We start from the raw sequence: 21,008 nt of genomic DNA, 5'->3' as shown, positions 1-21,008 counted from the left end.
CCCAGGAAGTTGCAGCTACCCTCCAAGCATCAGGGGGTGAGTGGCTTGTGTAGTGTGGGCATCCTCATGGTCCTCAGTGGGTCACATGTATTCATCAGCTGAGGTGTGGTTTATCATAAATGGTACCGGCACCCATTCCTGGTGTCCATGGTCTCTGCTGCTGCTTCCAGCCTCAACGTCCACACCCTGAGTCCTTCCTGGTTCCCTGAGCCTCTTGGCATTTGGTACCACCCTCAAATCTTTCTGGAGTTTAAAACCTCTCAGCACCTTCCCCACACCACCCTGGCATGTGCAGAGCTCTATAACGCTGCCCGCAGCACATCTGCCAAGACTCACTCAGTCCTCGCTGCCCGGACGGCCTACTGGATGGGTGCTATTGCAAATCTGAGATTCATCTATGTAAATCTGGGTAGATTTACAATGACCTCTCTCAGTTTTGCCCCAATAGAGCACAGGGTGACAGCGCCTTCTCAGCACCCGTTAGCTGCTGTACTCTACTCTCGCCTCTCTGAATTTCCTCCTCTGTCTGGAGAACTGACTGACCGTAGAGTTTTTACAATAAGCCTATCAAGTCTGGATGGATGTGGGAGGAAGAAACAGCCCCAGCCTCAGTTAAAGGTGAGGACCGAGTAAAGAACAGCATATTTATGGGATGACCCTGGCCCAGGAACTTAGTCCTTTCCAGAGAGAAGAGGGAGGAAGAATTAAATGTGACTTGGTGATCAGAGAAAGAGTTCTCATGTGGAAATGATTATCAGGAATTGTGAAATTTATATTTTTTCAGCTGGAAACCATGGTTTGTGTGTTACACAGAACTCAGTTATACACAAAGTTACACTCATACACTCCTGACTTTTTGACCTTAAATTGAAGAAGCCCATTACAGTTACAAATTGTGACAACTGCAGTGGAGGAAAAGTAGAGGATGCTCTGAAACCATCTAACAAGATGTCCAGTTTAGATTAGGGAGCAGGAAGGGCCTGGGGCACAAGCCAAGCTTCCTCAGCCTGACGGCTGCTGTCATTCTGACAAGTGCTCCTCGCCCAGGCGCAGCGCTCACAGGCAGCCAGGGCCCCTCAGCAGCCTCGGTTCCCTCTGACCTCTGGCCATTATCATCAACGCCCGAAATAACACCACCAAATTTGATGAAACCTGATAACCAGGTACACAAACATTTTCTTTAATGCTTAAGGCTGCCTTGGAACTCCACTATAGCCATGTAGGCAGCAAAATCCAGACTATGGGGGGAGCTTCAGGTAACAAAAATCTGCCTTCTTTGACAAGGAAATTGCAAGGAGAAAAGAGAATTAACATACAGATTAAGAAGAAATAATCCCAATGTGGGGGATTAGATCCTGATTCAAAAGAAACTAAAAAACTTGATGTTTATAAAACAATGAGAAAATTGAATGCAATTTGATATTAAGGCATCTCAAACATTAATAATTGATATGTTTTTTTTTAAGTATTGTCTTCACATATGCTTCAAATATTTAAAGATGAAATAATATGGTATCTAATTTGCTTCAAAATAATATATAAAAGGGGTAGTGGATGAGGGAAGGGTTGGGATGGCCTAATGGATATTGGGGCTGAGTGATGAGTACACAAGGATTCATTGCACAATTCTGTCTATTTCTGTATACAATTAAATTTCTCCACAATTAAAAGTAAGATTACATAAAACATGTCTTGCAGTTCTAGCCTTCACATATGACTGTGTGCGACTACCATATTATGATGGGGATGTGTGAATGTCTTAACTATATTTAATAATATAAGATGGAAAAGAATAATAAAATATTCCAAATTTTGGAGGATCTCATTGTTGTAAAAAAAGGCATAAGACATACATACTGAAATAATGGAAGTAGGTGGTGATCATCAGTGGCAGCCAAGACCACAGGTGAAAAGCTGAGGGAGAGGCGTCTAATGGATGGATCAGGGAGACAGCTCCTAGCCCACTGTGAACTACTGACATCAAAAGGAGAGATGACCTGACATTACACGTCTTCTGATGGAGGTACACAAAGTCATGTATGATGAAAAATCAAACCTGAATCCGATGAAGATTCTATATCTAAGTCTACATGAAATGCTAGGGACACAGGTACACTTAAACTGTTAAAGGAACTCTAATGTATCCATATTCAAGGGATTTGCAGAAAGAGTATCAATGTGGAGTAGGGGAACTGCAAAGAACAAAGGAAATAAGGCTGAACTAAAGAGAACAGGGAAAGGCAAATGAATAGAACAAAGTGTACATTTTCATTTTGACTAATTTTATAAGGAAGCAAAATGGCCACTTTTGAACTCCACAGAAGCACAGTAGTGGTGTTTTATGTGCACATTTTCAAGTTCTGAATTAAATGCTTCAGTGAGATTTTATGTACTATTTGAATACTTAAAGTCGAAATAGTTCCAACAGAAAAATAGGCTTACTGGCCTTGGTTTTAGTATCTGTCAACACAGTAATCAAGGTAATGTGACTGAAGACTCCATTTCAAAAACAAAGGGAAAGGCAGAAAAATTCAGTTGAAAGAATTGAGGTAGGTGGGGGAAAGAATTCCATCACAATACAGAGATGATGCTTCAAGAACTAAAGATAGAGATATCACCACTGATGAGATACAAGCCTGTTCATAATGAAGTATTTGACTGGTGCCTTTCTCAAAATAGATTTACTTTGAGCCTTAAACCCTGAACAGTGCTATGTCTCTGGAGATATCACAGAATGGCCTATTTCCCCATTAGGAAATAGGAATCCCTATTTAATCCCAAACCTCAATACTAATCTTTTACCTCACCTGTTAAAGGATATTTTAAATTAGCTTCATTGATTGCAGAAGTAGATATGCACTAGTATGTCTTTTATAGTCCCTGACCTAGCAGAGCATGAAAAGTATCTGAAGTATGAAATAAATGCAGAGTGGTGCTAGTGAGGGATTATATTTTAAATTGCAAGTGCAAAATTGATTTAGTTTCTATTTTGCAGATTGTTTTAATTCAACAAAGAAACTTACTTGGAATATTGAACTACAACCATCTGCAGTCTGAAAACATAAAAATCCTAAATCAATGGACTTAATTCAATTTAGCACATATCCATTCCTTTTTCGAGATGGAAATTCAATATATTTCCACTACAACAACCTTGGCTGTGGTCTTGACATAAAGATTGCAATCTTTTAAAAGATAATACCAGAATTTTACCCCATTAACCTCATTTGAATATAAGAACTTTAAAAATTTATTTATTTATGAATTAAATAATGTTTTTCTATTGAAAAATTTCATGCTACATTTATGAAACTGGATTCTGCAAAAGAATGATTAATACAGAATAGCCTTGCATGTGACATTCTGAAAAATTATTTTACTTGCCATTTAAAGCAAGAATACAACTTGCTTTTTACAGTTTTGCGGGTCTTTGGTTATGCATGGTGACCCTGAGTCTGGGGAGCTCTAAAGTAACTGGGCTGACCAGTGGGTGGCTCAGAGGTCCTGTGTGCATGGTGAGGGCACACCCAAAGATGCACAGGAGCAATAGCCAGGGAACCAGGGACTTTAAATGCCCAGGAGCAAAGCAAATGGCTTCCATTCTACTCCTCTCTATACTTAAAGTCAGCCTTAGAATTGCGGAGCCAGTTGGTGTGGGCCATAGAGGAGGCAAAGGACAAGTAAGTGAAAACCATCATATGAATATATATTCATCTCACTGAATCCTCACAAATAATTTAATGAAGTAGTTACTCTTATTACCCCTTTTGCACAGACAAGAAAATTGAATGTCAGAGAAATTAATTTGCCTAAGGCCACCAGGTAGTCTATAATTGAATATGGACTCACACCCAGGACAAAACCCTGCATTTAAACATTACACTATAGAAATGGACCTGAGTGCCCAGGTAAGCTTCCCAGGGGTATGAGAACTGCAGATGGGCAGTAAAGGTTACAAGGATGGGAGAAACAGAAAAGAAGAGACCTTTCTAGGAAGGGAAGAGCATAAGTGAAAGAACAGAAGTGGGAATGCCAGTTGGTGGAACAGTGAGGGAACAGGCCTGACTGGGTTAAAGGATGAGTCTATTATGAATGATAACACAGACTCTGCCACTTTAAAGCATATTCCTATCCATTTCAGGAGAGCTCAGAACAATTATTTCAATTAAGGGAGAAGGTATGATAATCCATCTTTGTATGAATACAGAAATTAAAGATCAAGACAGGAAATGATGCCTCCATCACATGCCCTACCCACCACAGGGCCTTTGTACATATTGCTCTTCTGCCTGAAAGGCACATCCTCACCCCTTCACCTTGTAAACTACTACCCATCCATCAGCTTGGTTCAACCTCACCTCCCAAGAGCCTTAGTTGACTTCCCCTGCCTTGGTCAAATCCCTCCCTAGTGTATACACACAGTGAACCATGTACATCTCCTTGTTAGGATTTATCATACTCATTCTACTTACTAGTAGGAATAAATGCAAAAAGAATAAATAATTCGATAAACAAATTAACAGAACCCAGGTCTGCCTAGAACTATTGTTCATACATTCTCTACATTAATGCATTCTTTATAAAAGGTCTTATTGAAAGATGAGGCTATTTTACCTCAGAAAGAGAGAATTTAGGGGAGAGGATCTGACAACTATCTTCAAATGTCTGAGGAACTATCATGTTGAAGGATTAGACATATTCTGCATAGCTCCAGAGGGCAGAACAAAGACAAATGGGGTAAAAGTCCAAGGAGGCAGATTTCATTACAGTATAAGGAAGTGAAATATGTAACAATGAGATCTGTCCAAATATGAAGTGAGCTGTCTGTTAAGGAGGTGAGTATTCAAAGGCCGAGGAACACCTGTTAGGGCTGTTGTAGTGGAAATTCCTGTTCTGGTTGGGAAATTTTTAGCCACTTGGGCCTTTCTAAGCCTAAAATGCTTCAATAGGTCTGAGAGGGACTTGAAAACAAAATTGAATTTGGTTTGAACTGACCTCAAGGAGAGAGATGCAATGAATAATTGTTCTTATGATGCCTGAGAAATATTGAGCCCTTTAAATAACACATCTGCATTTGTGTGTGGCCTCTGGGTGCCAGTGACCAGGCCACTGACAAGGTCTTTGAAAGCCAGCATTCCAATGAGCCGTGCAGCTACCGCTGGGCCTAAACAACAGGGGTCACTCCAGCATACAAGGGACCAACTCCAGGCTCACTCCCTCTCCTCCATGCAGAATCTCTCCTTCTTCCTCAGCCCCACCCCCTCCCAGTCCATGTGCACACAATCACATTTCTACATTGGGAGCTACGAGGTGTACTGACAAGTCTTCCAAACTACTTTCAGAGCCTGTCCCTTTTCCCAGCTTTTTAAGGCTACCCTTATGCTGAGCACAACTTCACAGCAATGTGCCTCTCTCTTCATGCAAACATTCAATTGATGAAAGACACATTGAGAGAGTAGAAAACTTAAAAACCATCTTTTTGATACATTTCTTTTTTAATTTCACAAAAATGAAGCCCTTAAAAATCATGTTGAGGTTAAAAGCTAAGAATCCTGATTTGGAAACAGAGGTCTAAGGATGCCAAAATTTGGAAGGAGGTGAGCTTGAAGATCTGTCATTGTTATTTTCAGCGGGAGGGGGCCTGGACCAACAACAGTTTTTATAGAGAAATGTAATCTAATCTGAGTCAAATAAGCAGTTAGCAAATTTGGGAATTCAAAGCATTTGTGAACAATCAAATTCAATATGTAGTAATGTTATTAAAATTTCAGAATACTTTGTCATTTATATTTCAAATCACAGTGTCCATTTTGCTGTATGATATTTGGTAATCCATTCATCAAATATTTATTGTTCTCAAATCACAGTATGCTTTTCTGAGGGAGAGGCATTTTCTTGAGAAGTTAAGAAATAAGTGAGCATTAACCTTGCAAAGAGTTAAGGAAAGGACATTCCTGGCAAAGGGCATGTCCCAAAGCTCTGGGGTAGGAAACAATTTGGTTCCATCAAGAAATGGACAGAAAGCCAGTAAGAGCAAAGGGAGAAAGCCTTGAGATGACTCTAGGAAAGAATGCTGGGGCGCGACCTGCAGAGCCTTGGAGATTGAAGAGTACTCTAAATGTAAGAGGAAGCCCAAAGAGAGGGGTCTGAGGCAATTTACCTTTATAAAACAAATATTCCAAAGGTCAGATGTACAGAGAATGGATTAAGTGGAGGTAATCATGCATCTTACTGTATAAACCCCCCATTCACAAAGATGATAACTTCCAATTCACAACCATGTTAATGTAGTAGATTTAGAGTTATTTCTTTTAAATAACTATAAAAGTTTAATGTCTCACACATTTTTTGTTTACAGGCAACTCTCACAAGGAAACATACTATTGCTAAATGAATGAAAATGGCATTCTTTTCTACTTAGAACAGTATACGCTCTCACATTGAGAATGAAGACAAATTACTATTTCCATGCAGAAAGAGTAAAACTAAATGTCCTTTTATGTAATGTGTTTAGAATGTTATTTCTATTTTACAAACAGGGGAAAGTATGCACTTCGCTGAGGATGCTGGGACAGAAACAAAGCTAGAATTGGACATTCTCTCTTCTTGATTTCTTTCTGTTTTTGTTGCCCAGGACTATGTCTTTCTGCAGAGCACGTAGGAGCAGGCAGGTGGTCCTCTTCATCATTCTCATCAAATTTAAGTGTAGTCTCCTGGCAAAAGTGAGTATGTGTGACTGGGTAATACAGTACTTTGGAAAATGTGTACTTCTTTTACTGCCCTGAGAACAGGGCACTGGTATCCATCATGGGAGGGGACCGGAAATTAGTATATTTTAAAGAAGGAGTACAAAGGCAAAAGTAATACTCAGCTTCTGGCATTCAAAATAGGATCACGCAGCAATCCAGGATATTTTCCAAATACCTGATACCCTTCCCTCCTACAACCAAACCCAAAGGACCGATTCTCATAGGTTATGTTAGTTTGTTTTGTTAAGTGATGTTGATATGAAAGTTAATGCTTTATGGAAGTAGAATATTACATTAGGGGAAGTAAATGAAAAGCTTACTCCTTTTCATCCTGGGGAATTGTGGAAAGGAGAAAGAGACTAAGAGAAAAGGAGAGTCAGTCAATTAAACACAATTCTGATTTCTCCTTTCAGTAAACTGGATTAAACCCATGGTTCTGAAGTTTTAACATGCCTCAAATCACCTAGAGGGCTTGTTAAAACACAGTTGCTGGGCCGCATCCCCAGAGTTTCTGACTTAGTAAGTCTGGGTAGAACTTGAGAATTTGCATTGCCCACAAGTTCCCAGGTGCTGCTGATGCTCTGGTCCAGGGAGAACCACTGTGTTGAACAAATGAAAGTAATACCAAGGGGAGAGGAGTCTGCCCTTGCTTTTCATGTTGTGCCCTGAAGAAAGGTCATCTCTATGACTGACCCCTGCTGAAACCTGACAAGCAGCTAGATCTCCCAAACTCGTCTCACACCAACGGGGACACATAAACCACATCCCTCGGCCCTTTACACCAGGGCGTCTAATTAGGAAGAGAAACAAGATGGGTGGGGCATCTCAGAGACTAACCATTCTTTTCCTAGAAAGACACAGCATTACCTAAGTAACTGCTTCAATTCCCAAATCTAACCGTTTTTAAACTCCACAGGACACGTGGCCAGGTTCCTTTCTCCTTCATTTCCTTTCCTAAGAACAATGGCAGGCTTCATAAGGCCTTTTGCTTCCCTTTTTCTTTTTCCCACTGACTGGCATGCGGACCCAGTTGGTTACCATGGTGAGCCACCTGCAGCAGTGTGCATGATAAAAGCAACATCAATGGAAGCAGCCTCGGTCCCAGGCACTGTCAAGCCACCTTATAACCCTGGATTTTACTTGTTTAAGTCATCGTATGTTGGACCCATTTGATGCATCAATCTATCTAATCTGCAGCTCCACCAATACAAATAGAATGAAAGGCATGAATCGTGTGAGGAAAATACCTAAATTCATTGCAGTGCAGTGCTGAAATGATGCAAACACATTTTTCCTATGTTACACTCTTCCACCGCTGATTGTCAATGACACATCCAGGGCTTTGATTAGATCAGTCCTTTAATGTTTCATTTTTCTCATTTCCAGTTTTCCTTTTTGTTCTTGACTGTGATTTGCCCATCATAACACATTTATTCAGGTCTAGCAGTCTTCATGTTTTGTGAGTATCTCTTCTATAGCTGCTTTGGCATTACTACAAATGGCTCAGGCATTTTTTTTTATACCTTTTAAGACTTTGACTATCTGAATAAGTAAATCAATACTCAAAAGCATACACTTGTTTTATTAGCTATGTTTTTATTACTAAATATATGTGTTTATTGCTAGGGAATGTGCTTCCACAAATACGTATGATATATTTAATTTTTACAAAAAAATTATACACATTGATGGATAGAAAAGGGTATGAAAAGACTTAATTATCTCTAAGATAAATACTTAAAAATTTCTTTTGATTATATATGTTTTTTTTCTGTAATGAATTACTTTTGTAACAACAGAAGATCTTAAAAACAATTCACGGCAATAAAACTATAAACAGATTAAAAATTCCTATCAGCAACACTTTTCTTTCCTTCTCTGATTCTTTGGAATTCAACTGACTACTTATCTTTAATCAAATAGTTCTGAGCCAGAATATACAGAAAAACAGATGCACATACGTATCCCATTTTAAAATATTGCCCCAAAAAACAAACAAAAAAACCCTAAGATAAAGTGGCATAAAAATAACTGAAAATATTTATTAGGACAGAAACAATAAACTTTAACATAATTTACTATTACCAGAAATATAGAGAAAATGACAGTGCACTTCAATTGTGTAATAGTGGTAATCTGTTGTTAAGGTCTTAACAGTTTAATAATGCATTTAATCTGAAAAACTTTGGGAAGACAATGTCCTAAAATAGCCTTAAAACACTTCATATTAGGTCATTATTAACATTTTGGAAAAAGATAGATAGTACAATTCTTTTTTTTTTTGGTATCATTAATATACAATTCCATAAGCAACACTGTAGTTACTAGATTCCCATTATCAAGTCCCCACCACATACCCCATTACAGATAGCACAATTCTATATGCTTACACACCATTATACTAGCCTCATATGTTACCCATCAAATTTTAGTTTGGAAGTCGGCTCACTTATCACTGACAAGTTCTATTTTATTGTACAATGTCCAATTTGGTGATTTATTGTAAAACTAAACAAAAGCAAACATTCTTAGAGAAAATGTATTTTTCTTTTTTCTTTTCAAGAAGAATAAAGTTAGGTCAAAGCAGATGAGGAGTTCTGTTCAAATCTACTTTAATAAAGAATAAAGAAAATGTCAAAACATTTTCACCTTTAAAAAATTTTGTACAAAATATTGCCATTTTTGTCTTACTCATTTCTTTCTGAAAAAAAAATTATTGAACTAAGGAAATAAGATGTAGAATAATTAAAGAAAACACTTGTAATGAAAAGAATAAATACTAACAGTGATTAATGCCACTGAAGAGGGATATTCGCTGCATACTGTCGATAAAAAGGATAGGAACCTTTTGGCGGGTTAATGGTATTAAGTCCCACAACATCAACATTGAAAAGTTGGTGCCATGAGTTGTCTAGAATAGTGTGTCTGAAGGCAGTGTACTCATCGGGACACTGATCCCTCTGATACTCTTCCACAGATTCTTTTGCCATCAGTCATCTATCAGACTCTGAGAGTACACTTGTTTTAAATTGGCAATATCATCCTTTCACTTCTTAGTGAATTAACAAGTATGATTTATGAATTTATGAATCAACAGGAATGATTTTGTTTAGGTGATAATGTGAAAATTATATCCAATCAAATCTTAGATCAACATACCTAAAAATATATATATATTTATTATTCATTTTTTCTATATACGTTTATATACATATATATTTATATATAGCCCCCTGAATTTTTAATTTGTATATGTGTGTGCATACATAGAGACACACACAAATAGAAAGCATCTATTGAATTTTTAAAATCCTATAAAATAAATTCCCAAATCCTTATTCATTTAGTAGTCAAATATTTTAATCAAGTTTGCCTCTTTGTAAACTCAATATGCATTCAGATGATATTAAATATTCTTAAATTTCAAGTTTTTTCCCTAAAATAATGTAGTATTAAAAAAGAAAGAAAAACCTCCCAGGCATTGGCACTCAAAACTGTAGGACACTACATCAAAACACAGTCCTATTCACTCCTAAATGAAAGCCAATTTTGAAACATTTTCATTTGTTTGTAGAGGTAACCACCCTTCAGAATACAAATTGCTCAAAGCAACCAGTAAGTTCTCAGAATTCCCTTCTGAATTGTCACATCATTGACTTGGTTTGGACAAGATAAAACAATCTGAAAAGCAAATATACATCACAATTTATCTCCCTCCTGGGCCAAACAATATAATATTATTTTGTACCAAAATACTTTGTATCAAAGTGCTAATATTCAGGCAGTTTTCTTCATTAAAAACAAAAATAGAGCTTTAAAAAGTAAAATAAGTACTCATATCATCATTAATACAAAGGTATAACAACATGCCAAATTTTATTTTTAAAGCATTTTGGAGTGCTCTTAAGTATCTCATTTAAAACATTTTAGAGTGCTCTTAAATCTTCCTTTTCAGAAGAAGGGAATAACTGTACGTATTCTATTAAGCAATAATACTTGATGAAATCACAAACAATCATTTTATCACCCTAACCAGCTACTGATCAAAGAGCTGGGATAAGAAGCTACAGCTAAGAGACTAAAATAATGAACCTTGTGACCAGCTACAGGAATACAGCAAACCTGGAGACATAGGTATTGCCTGGGAGCCAGTGCTCAAGACAGAGTCAGCAGGCAGAAGTCAGGAGAGCCATCATGAGTTATGGAGTGCACACATCCAGGAGACTAAAGCAAGTCTTGAATCACATAGAAAACAGAGACCAAAGCAAAGTACAGAACCAAGAGCCAAGACAAGAATGCTGAATCCCATGTATGGAGCACTACACTGCCCCATGCACTGCTCATCTGAGTAGATCTAGTGGCAGCAAAAATACTATGTTAGCTGCAGGTAAATCAGTCCTAGCCATTCCTTCCATCTTACTGGCCTCCCAGAGCCTGGGGACCCAACATGCCACTCATTTTCTCTACTATCCATCAGTTGGGGCTTCAGGAGGAAAGCAGATGGGTTATAGACTAAATAAAGAACTTATATTTTCTCTTTGTGTCTGAGTTGTACTGTGAGTTAAATTTCCACCCTGCTGCACTAGCTATTGGCTGGACTTTAGGCAAATTCAAAGGGCAAGCAAGTCTGAAATTAAGCATGGGAGCTAGCCAAAGAAGTACTAAGAGACAAAATTAAATGAAAACACACACACACACCTTCTTTCTTGTTTCCAGTTTTATTGACTTCTAATTCACATACTGTATAATTCACCCATTTAAAGTGTACAATTGAACGGCTAGTATACTCAGACTTGTACATCTATCACCACAATCAATTTTATAACACTTTCATTATCCCAAAAAGAAACCCTGCTTAGCCTACTTAGCTAGCACTGTAGGCAACCACTAATCTACTGTCTGTATAGATATGCCTATCTATAAATTTCATATAAATGGAATCATGCAATATGTGGACCTTATGACCGGTTTCTTTCACTTGGCATGTTTTCAAGGTTTATCCATGTCATAGTATGTATCAGAACCTCATTCCTTTTAATTGCTGAATAATATTCCACTTAATGGATATGTCACATTTTATTTACCCATTCATCAGCTAATAGACACTTAGGCTGTTTCTACTCTTTGGCTATCATGAATAATGATGCAATGAACATGCATGTACATGCTCTTATGTTTTCATTTCTCTAGGGTACACCTGGGGGTGGAATTGCTGAATTATATGGTAACTCTATGTTTAACTATTTAAAGAACTGCCAGCCTGTTGCCAAAGTGACTACCATTTTTCATCCCCACCAGCAGTGTATGAAGGTTCCAATTTCTCCACATTCTCGCTAATAATTGTTTTTCCTTTTCTTATCATAACATGTGACCCTCTATTTAAAAATATCACCCAGTTCTTCTATATCTTTGGATCTGGTAATTGAACTAGTTCTGGTTAGAGTAGCCCACTTACAAATGGCAAAATTCAGAGCAGACACATGCTTATGAGCAAGCAGGAAAGAAAAGGCCAAATCTGTCTGTATGTCCGGGAGGGTGATGGGGGGTGGATAGGCAGGGAACAGGGCACCAAGTCCCTTCTGATTAGATATGCAAAGAGAGGGCCTGGCATTGAGACCGCTTGTATTCGAACTTGTTCAAGGCATGGCTGGGGCAGGGCACATGGCTGAGAGAGGATGAGCAAGGGTTGCGACATCACTTGAAAATTAACTGGGAAAGGGAACACGGAGCCAAAGCTTAGCTCAGACTATCATCTTCTCCCCTCTACTCTTACTTGATATTTTTCCAGCAAAGAGTACATACTGAAAAACTTGGGGATATTCTCTACCTTTAAAGTTCTCTAATTCCATAATTTTCTTCCTGTAAGGGCAATTTAAATTGTGCGGTGTGTCTCTTTATAAACAGACACCTTTGTCTTAGTAAGATTTAGTTTAAATTTTTAATGTTTCCTGAAGCTTGTGTTAATATCATAACTTTATCCATAGCATTAGTATTTCCTGGAAGTTGCTAAAAGTTCCTCCAAGCCCACCTAAGAAAAAAAGGTGAAAATGGATGAGGGAATAAATAAAACTTATTTCTTAGAAAGTACATCAATTACTTATTTAGCTAGTTAGAAAATTGTGTTGCTTGATCCTTGAGAATTGTACCATGAAATAAATTAATTTCATTGAATTGCAATATAATCACCACATTTGAAAATATGAATTAGAAGGATGGAGGATTCAAAATAAGGAGGACCAATTCCAAACACCAACCAACTGAATTAGAAGATATTAGAGAGCATTACATGTGCTCTTCCTTATCTAACATGGAAGGAAACTGCAATTACTGTTTGGCTAATAAGACACTTCCTGGACCCTAAATTTACTAGTTATTCAATTCAACGGATATTTGTTGCATATCTTCTATAAGCTGGAAACCTTGGTAGCTCTGTATCTGCCAAAATAAATAAGACAGTCTCTGCTAGCAGAAAGCACCACAGAGCTCGGCCAGGCAGATGCAAAAGTATTATCCAGCTGCAATAACCTGGGACCACTCTACAGCTATATAGGAAAGGAGAGAAGCAGAGTGAGAAGGTGAAGGGGGGTGGTTTTCAGTTACCTACACTGGAGTGAGAGGAGGAACAGAAGGATGGCAAAGGAGTAAGTAGGTAGGGGACATGACCAATATATTCAGCCTCATAAAGACTGAGGAGGATTTCTCAAAGAGAGGCAAAATTCTTTGTGAAAATACTCTAGTGGAAGTGAAAATGTTTTGGAGGTTTATAAAGTTTAACCATATGAAATTATCAATAGTCAACCACTTTCTTGGCCTACAAAAATAGCACATTCATATGGTTCTAAGGTAAATGTTTAGGACCTATAGGAGAATTAGTTAGAAAAGCAGTTGGGGTTGGAGTAGAAAGAGCATTGAATTCTCTTTAAGTTTCCACTTTGTCCCATGGGTGATGGGACAGTCAATTCACACAAGAACATTTGACAAATGGCTAATCAATTTTTTAATGTTTAAAGAATTGCAGGTTTTATTATGATTAGCACACATAATGGGGGGGGCACAGGGAAGGCAGTATAGCACAGACAAGACAAGTAGTGACTCCATAACATCTTACTACACTGATGGACAGTGACTGTAATGGGGTATGTGGTGGGGACTTGATAAGGGGGGGAATCTAGTAATCACAATGTTGCTCATGTGATTGTATAAAAAAAAGAATTTCAGGTTTAAAAGAAAACTGTAATTTTCAGTACCACAAAGAAAAAAAACTTTTAATGACAACATTCAATGCTAATAAGGACTCAGGGAAACAGAATGCTCCCATACACTGCTGCAATAATCTTTCTGGAAGGCAATCGGTATAACTCAAGCATTCCAATTCTAGGACTTTATCCCAAGGAAATAGTCATGGATATTTTTTTAAAAATAGTAAGTTTCATCACTAGGATATTGTTAATGTTCAGGAATAGCAAGTTGATTAAATAAACCACCAATCATCCTTATAACTGAACACTGACTATGCAGCTACGTTAAATATTTATATAAATACTTAACATGGAAATGCTCATGAAATTTTGTTATATGAAAAAATTAGGTAATAAAACTTGTATCAGTCAGAGCTCTTCAGAACTAGGACAGACTGACTAGGTTTAGGTTTCAGAACAGTCATTTACAGTTGTGTGACCTTGAGCAAGTAACCTAACCTCTCTGTAACTTGGTATATCATCTGTAAAATGAGAATAATACTAGTGTATATGTCATAGGTTGTTATAAACATTAAATGAATCAATGTACATAAAGCACTTTGAAATTTTCCTGGCACATAATAAAAACAATGTATAATTTAGTTATTAGTATTATTAGTATTTGTTCCAATGAGTTGTCAACTTTAAAGCCAATTTAAGAAGTAAAGGTGGGAAGACAAACCACTTGGCAAGAACCACTCCCAAAGTGCTCTGCAGAACAACTCCTGTGAAGTCACTGTGGCAGCTGCCAAGCACTGACCCACGGCTCGCACTGCCAAGTCCTTGGATGCTGGACACTGCACAATGCCACAGAACAGCTGTCCCTGGTGCCACTGGAAACCGGATGCAGCTGCCGTTGCCTCTGTGCCCTGGCCAGAACGGACTCTGCGTCATCCCTGCTGCTTTGAGTCACCAGCTCCTGAATCAAAGTCTAGGGAGGATGCATCTGCTTGGCTGCACCAACTCTCCAGTTCCCAAATGTAAGGGAGGTTGAGAAAAGAAGCACTGAGTATTTTTATCATATAGACAAGGCACATTCTACTTTATAAGATGGGACTCAACACACTTAGCAAATGTATATATTGGGCAACTAAAGAAATAAATAAATGACCCCTTTATGGTTTAAAAAATACAGATACAACCTGAATATATACTTACATGTAAAGAAAGAAAGGACTGAAAGGGTATGTATCAAAATGTTAATGATTTACTGTGGATTGATCAATGTGGCTGGTTTGAATTTTTTATCTTTTGTCTCTGCAACTTTCCAATCTTCTATGATAGAGAAAATAACTTTTTTCTTTTAAAGCAAGACTGGGCAATAGGAGGCCTCTATTTCTGAAGGGAACTGAGTCTGTCTTAGACACAGCCATGGACTGGGAAGTGGAAGACTAGATTCAGGTGGCCATCATTAACCTAGAGAAGGCCCTTGCTAATAAAAGTGTGTGAACACACCAGCAACAGCAGCCTGACTCAGAAGCAGATGAGAAATGCAAAATCTCAGGCCTCACTGATCTGAAAGCACAGAAGAGGATGAATCAAGAGACATTCTAGAATTATAAATAGCAACACTTGACAACTAACAGTGTGGAAGAATATCATGAATGATTACAAGCCTTGGAAACATTTCCAAACTTGAAAAAAGGCAGAGTTAATGGAAACAGATTACTGGAACAGGAGCCAGTTTTAAAAGAAAAAAATGTGTTTAATATATGAGGTTTGAAAATTTGAAAGATGGCTAGATGGATATGCTCAGTCTGGGACATGGAGAACTGGAAGCCAATAAGAAATGTCAAGATTGGGCTTACAAATTTGAGAGTAATCAAAAAAATGAGATAACAGAACCCATAAATGTAGACAAGAGCATGCAAAGCAAGCGAGGAAATTCAAACAAGGTTCTTTGCTAATACCTATATTTTGGGAACAGGGGAGAAAGATAAATCAGAAAATGGGTGGCCAAAACTCTGATCATCAGGAGGTTATAGTGTAAAGAAAGTAAAGGACAGATATTTCATTATTATTCCATTTTCTCCTCCTTTCATGATGAACTAGGAGTGGTTTACACAATTATACTTATACTGAATGAGACAATGATGGATTAACAGAGATCTCAATTCTTGAGTCACAGAATGACCAAAATATTTGCAGACAGGTGGAAGAGGAGAACACTGATGCCATGGATGTTATAGCAATAGGTCTTAGCATCAGAAGATATCCAAAAATTTCTGGCTTTAAGAAAAAAAGGTTTGATGAAAATTTTGCAATTTTTACAGTGTTGTAAATCAAGTAAGATCATGATTTGTCTTTGTTGTATTCATTCATTCAGCAAACATTTACTGAGCATTTACTATGATCCAGGCACTTAGGATCCTGGGTTTGAGGATAGACAAAACAAACTAAACCTTTTGCCCTCATGGGGCTTACCTTATGGAGGGGAAGGCAGATAATAAACAAAAGAAGTAAGTATATTATATGTTATAAGGTGATAAGCATTATAGAAGGAAGCGATACAGGAGTGTGATGAGAGCAGCAATTTTAAAGGAGGTGAAAGGGAAGACCCCACTGAGGTTAACAGTAGACCCCAGGGAAGTGAGAAAGCCACTCCTACAGATAACTGAGGGAAGTACACTCCAGGGCAAGGCTGAACTTGGACCTGGTGTGGCCAAGGAGGCTAAAATGGGCTGAGGAAGTGAGGTACTTTTACTGACTGAGATGCTGCACTTCCCAGGATCGTGTCTCGGCGGTGACGAAGAATGAAGCCAGCAGACAAGAGTACAGAGAAACCAGCAAACCTTTAAATGAGGAACAGAAAGAGAAAAACTCCTGCTAGCCAGAGGGGCTCCAAGAGAGGATGCTATTTTAAAATCCAGATAATGTCACTTACATGCTCAGAAACCTCCAATGGCATTTACTCCTTAGTCCTGATTTCCCTGCCCTTATTGAGGTGGCTGGGTCTTGGGGGGGGTTTATAAACTTTGAAGAAGGAGGGAGCCCACACCCTGCGGACCTAATAAGTGAACTGATAACATCACAACTCACTCTTGATGGGCTGAAAGTATGATGCTCCATTTGCATAGGGCACTCATTCCTGATTAACTTTAAGGACCATGCTCTTTACATAGGGAGTACTCAATCAGGGCTGAGGTCTATTTGCCTAAGTGTACTTTCAAATGGCTGGGTTGGATTGGAGCTTTTTTTGGAGGAAGAAGTCCCCACAATTGGCTGTGAGTTGCTGCCAGCACCGAGATGGGGTTGGGAAGACTTTCCCATCTTCAGGCAGGACTTTCCAGGATGCAGTTTTTTTGTGTATTGCAAAGCCATGACCTTAGTTCCCCGGGCCACGAGTTCTATCTGCCTGCGTCCAACTACTCCTGCCTCAGTATGGTCAGGAAATCAGGACTAAGGAGTAAATGCCATTGGAGGTTTTTGAGCATCTAAGTGACATTATCTGACTTGGATTTTAAAAGAATCATTCTTGCTACCTGAAGTAGGAAAGCCAGATAGGCGGCTATTATAACACCTTTGCAAGTATAATGGTGACTTGAACGAGTTACCTTTTCACAGTTCTCTTTTCAGATAGCTACCTTTTTTGCTTTTCTTCCAGTATATCATACTAAAGCGGGTGAGAGGAGGTAGGGGAAATTGTGTATGTAGCAGGGAAAGGAATGCAGAACTCTCAATGCTTTCAGTTATATAATTCTATGCATTTTCATATTTATCTTCAGCCACATAGAACAAAATGTATAAGCAATTTAAACATTTCACTTGAATTTAAATATTTAATATGTTTAATAATTAACTTTAATATGTTTAGTATGTTTAAATATCTTCTAAATTATTAGTTTCAAGGAAATGTTTAAAAAACACTCAAAACCGTTATCATCAGCATATTAATAAATTTATACATAGGCCAAGGTAATAATAAAAGAACCTGCTAATTTATTTTAAAGACGTGAGCAATATTTTTGAAGTACAGAGTACTAAGTAATGACTAGTTCTGAAAGGTGTAATTTTAAAGCTTCTACTCTTTCAATGCTATAATTAAAACAAAAATGAAAGTGCAATTTAGAGAGTACACACACAGACCTGGGTCACACTGGAACATGCGAATTGCATTTTCTAAATGGATTTGAGACAAAAGCTCCATTTATTTGCTAAATATTAAAAGCATAAATTGATTATTATTTTAAAATGCAAAGGCAACCAAGTCAAGTTAATCATGGATTGAGAGAAAACAGTTGTCAATACTACATTAATATTACCGTAGATCTGTAGAGTGGTTTACTGTTTACAATGTTCTTTCACTACCATTATCTTATCTGAGTCTCCCAATAGACCCATTAATATCATTGCTCCTGATTTACAGATGAAAAACCCAGATTCAGAGACGTAAAGGGACTTATCCAAAGGCACTCAGCTGATTAGCACATACCAGGGCTGGGAACAGAACCTTCATTTTCTAGTCCACTGCTTTATATTATATCACCCCATGTTCTCTTCCAGATAGAAAAATGAGCAATGTTTTTCCTGTTCAGGAATTATCCAGGGCAGCAAGAGCAAAGGTAGAGAGCAATACCTGCAGAAAGGCACCAGTTTGGGAATAGGTCTTATGGTAAATTCTGCCATCCCTGTTCAATGTTAGAAAAACCAGGAAAGAGAGATTTGTTGAGTCAAATACTGTCTCTCTAACTACTCAGGGACTGGCTTGCCGTTTGGCTTACCTCCATCTTTTTCACTGTTCCCCTGCTTGATCTGGCCTCCACCAGAGGGCAGGCAGGGCAGGAAGACAAGCGTTGGTAACCTGTTTGATCAGGAAGTTGGGAGAAGAAAACTTAGGCCATTATCTTAATTTAGGCTTTTGGAGTCTTTCTAGATTTCAGTTATTAATGAAAACTTTGCCATCATTCTTGAGGTAGACCAAGAATAAACAATTCAGCAAAATGATTTCAGAACTGGAGAACAGTCTCATTATACTTCTTTTTATTTTCCCCACTAGTTTTTCTAAATGATAAATACAAAATGTTAAATCTTTAAAAATACAACACTTTAAAATACATGGGGAAATAGATGGGCAAATAGATGGGAAACAGACAAGTCACAAAAGAGGAAATTCAACTGGCAGTGAATATGAAAAATATTCCATTCACAGGCAATTAAAGAGACATACATTTAAAACAGGAAACCAACTGCCATAATTCATCAGTCAAATTAATGAATATTAAAAATGAGAATTACTTGTAAGGGTGTGGTGAGACAGGCACTGTCATATATTTTTAGTGGAAATGTAAACTGTTAACCAACTTTCTGGAGAGAACCATATAGACAATTAATCTTGACAGAAGACAATTAGAATAGTTTCCTACTACCCAAGTTGGAACTAAAATATGGTTCCTATTTTCTTTCACCAAGTGAGCCTTTATACAGAGCAAAGAGATTCATGACTTATGATAGAATGAAAAGTAAGCTTTTACACCACCTCTCACTCTGCAGACTCAGAGAGGTGGAAAGATGAGGGTCACTAGCCCAGGAGAGAGTAAGGATTGTAACTCTCACCACTCCAGGAAGAGACAGAGCACAGTGGTGGCGGAGAATTGGGAGCATCAGGATGTGGTGGGTCTCCCAAGAAGACAGGGTGTGTGCCTCAAACTAGGAGAGGAAAGCAGTACTTCCTGTGGGTTCCAGCAGGTGTAAACACCACACTGACTTGCATCCTATTTGCCAAGCTATCCTTGAGAATGCCAGAGGGCTCTGACATTCACAGGACTATCCAGATATATTCACAGGTCTTGTCAACAGGGCCAAGCATGCACAAACTGGACCACCCATGTACCCTCAAATTGCATTGCTCTAAGTCTTTCAGGTCAAATACATATGTCCCTAAATCCAAACTACTGCACTGTAACAGAGCTGCTTGATTTTGCTTATAACTTAACACCTACCAGCTTCAGCTAGTTTAAGAGACAGTCTGATGGTGAAAAGGTGAGAGTCTCATCATAACAGGAATTTGCTTGAAAGACCTAGGCCTCACAAAAAGAGAAATTTTCCTGACTATAAACTCATCACGATTTATAATAGGTAGAAACTGGAAACAACTTCAATGTCCAATCAGGAGTGTGGCATGCACCCATTAACTATTTAACAAAAATGGCAAATGCTTATCCTAGAATATGAAGTTAAGTTATAGAATTCAGAGGTTCCAGGTCCAGGTAAGCTGACTCCATCCTGACCACTGAATACAGATATAAAATGGACAAAACACATGAGTACTCTAAAATGGAATAATAGCAGGCACGTTGGAAAAGAAGAGACTTGAAGTCTTGCTGAACCAGCAGCGAGTTTTCCACTTTCTTTTCCCTCCAGTATTTCCTAGCCTGGACTTGGGGCAGCCCAAAACCAGAAGTGGAAACAGGGCATGGACCCTCCAGAAGAAGGCCCTACGTATGGCCCAATAAGCAAGAACGGGAACCCCTAAAGCTCAGGAAAAATAGAAGAAATCACCAGGATTTTAATTTTTTTTAAATCTTTCTTCCCCTTCTCTTGTGTCTTTCATGCCCCAGCCTCCAGGCAATTCAGGAGTACTGAGCGGCAGGAGTACTGCCACCACAGTGGCAGGGGCAGGGGCCAAGATACTAAAATTCTGAGGAAGGGATATTTCTTGAGAAGAGAAACCAGTTTGTTTCCAAAGGAGAATCATGGTATCAGCATTGGAATAGTGGACATGATCTGGGCAAACAGCCAGTAAGAGGTACCATGTGGCTCTGTCACAGGCAGCTGAAAATGTAAATCTAAAACTCAGAGGAGAGGTCTGGGCTAGAATTACAAGTTTGTGAATGATGCACTTAGAAGTATTATTTCAAGCCCAATACTCTAGATGTTTTCTCTTTATTGCTGTGAGTAACAGCCTATCACTGAGATTTTCTTGCAGTGTTCTTTAGTACCTGCTTCCCTGCAGAAGGGAATGGTGAGACCCATTATTACCACTGCAAAGATGGAGTGTCTCTCTTACCACTGGGTAAAAGGG

At 38.3% G+C, this 21,008-nt stretch overlaps 1 long non-coding RNA gene across 1 annotated transcript in view; it reads right to left on the bottom strand.

The window, feature by feature from the left end:
• Window positions 1–8,353: 8,353 nt before the first annotated feature.
• LOC118971410 (uncharacterized) overlaps window positions 8,354–21,008 on the bottom strand; it is a 91,804-nt gene continuing 79,149 nt past the window's right edge. Inside the window, exons 2-3 of the long non-coding RNA XR_005059828.2 lie at window positions 18,709–18,788; window positions 8,354–14,952 (exon numbers count right to left, since the gene is read on the bottom strand). This is a non-coding gene — a long non-coding RNA (uncharacterized lncRNA). The remainder of the gene's footprint in view (window positions 14,953–18,708; window positions 18,789–21,008) is intronic.

The sequence above is a fragment of the Manis javanica genome, chromosome 6, assembly GCF_040802235.1.
Source record: "Manis javanica isolate MJ-LG chromosome 6, MJ_LKY, whole genome shotgun sequence".
NCBI lineage: Eukaryota > Metazoa > Chordata > Mammalia > Pholidota > Manidae > Manis > Manis javanica.
The sequence above is the reverse complement of the archived record's forward strand: the minus strand, read 5'-3'. Positions and strand labels throughout refer to the sequence as shown.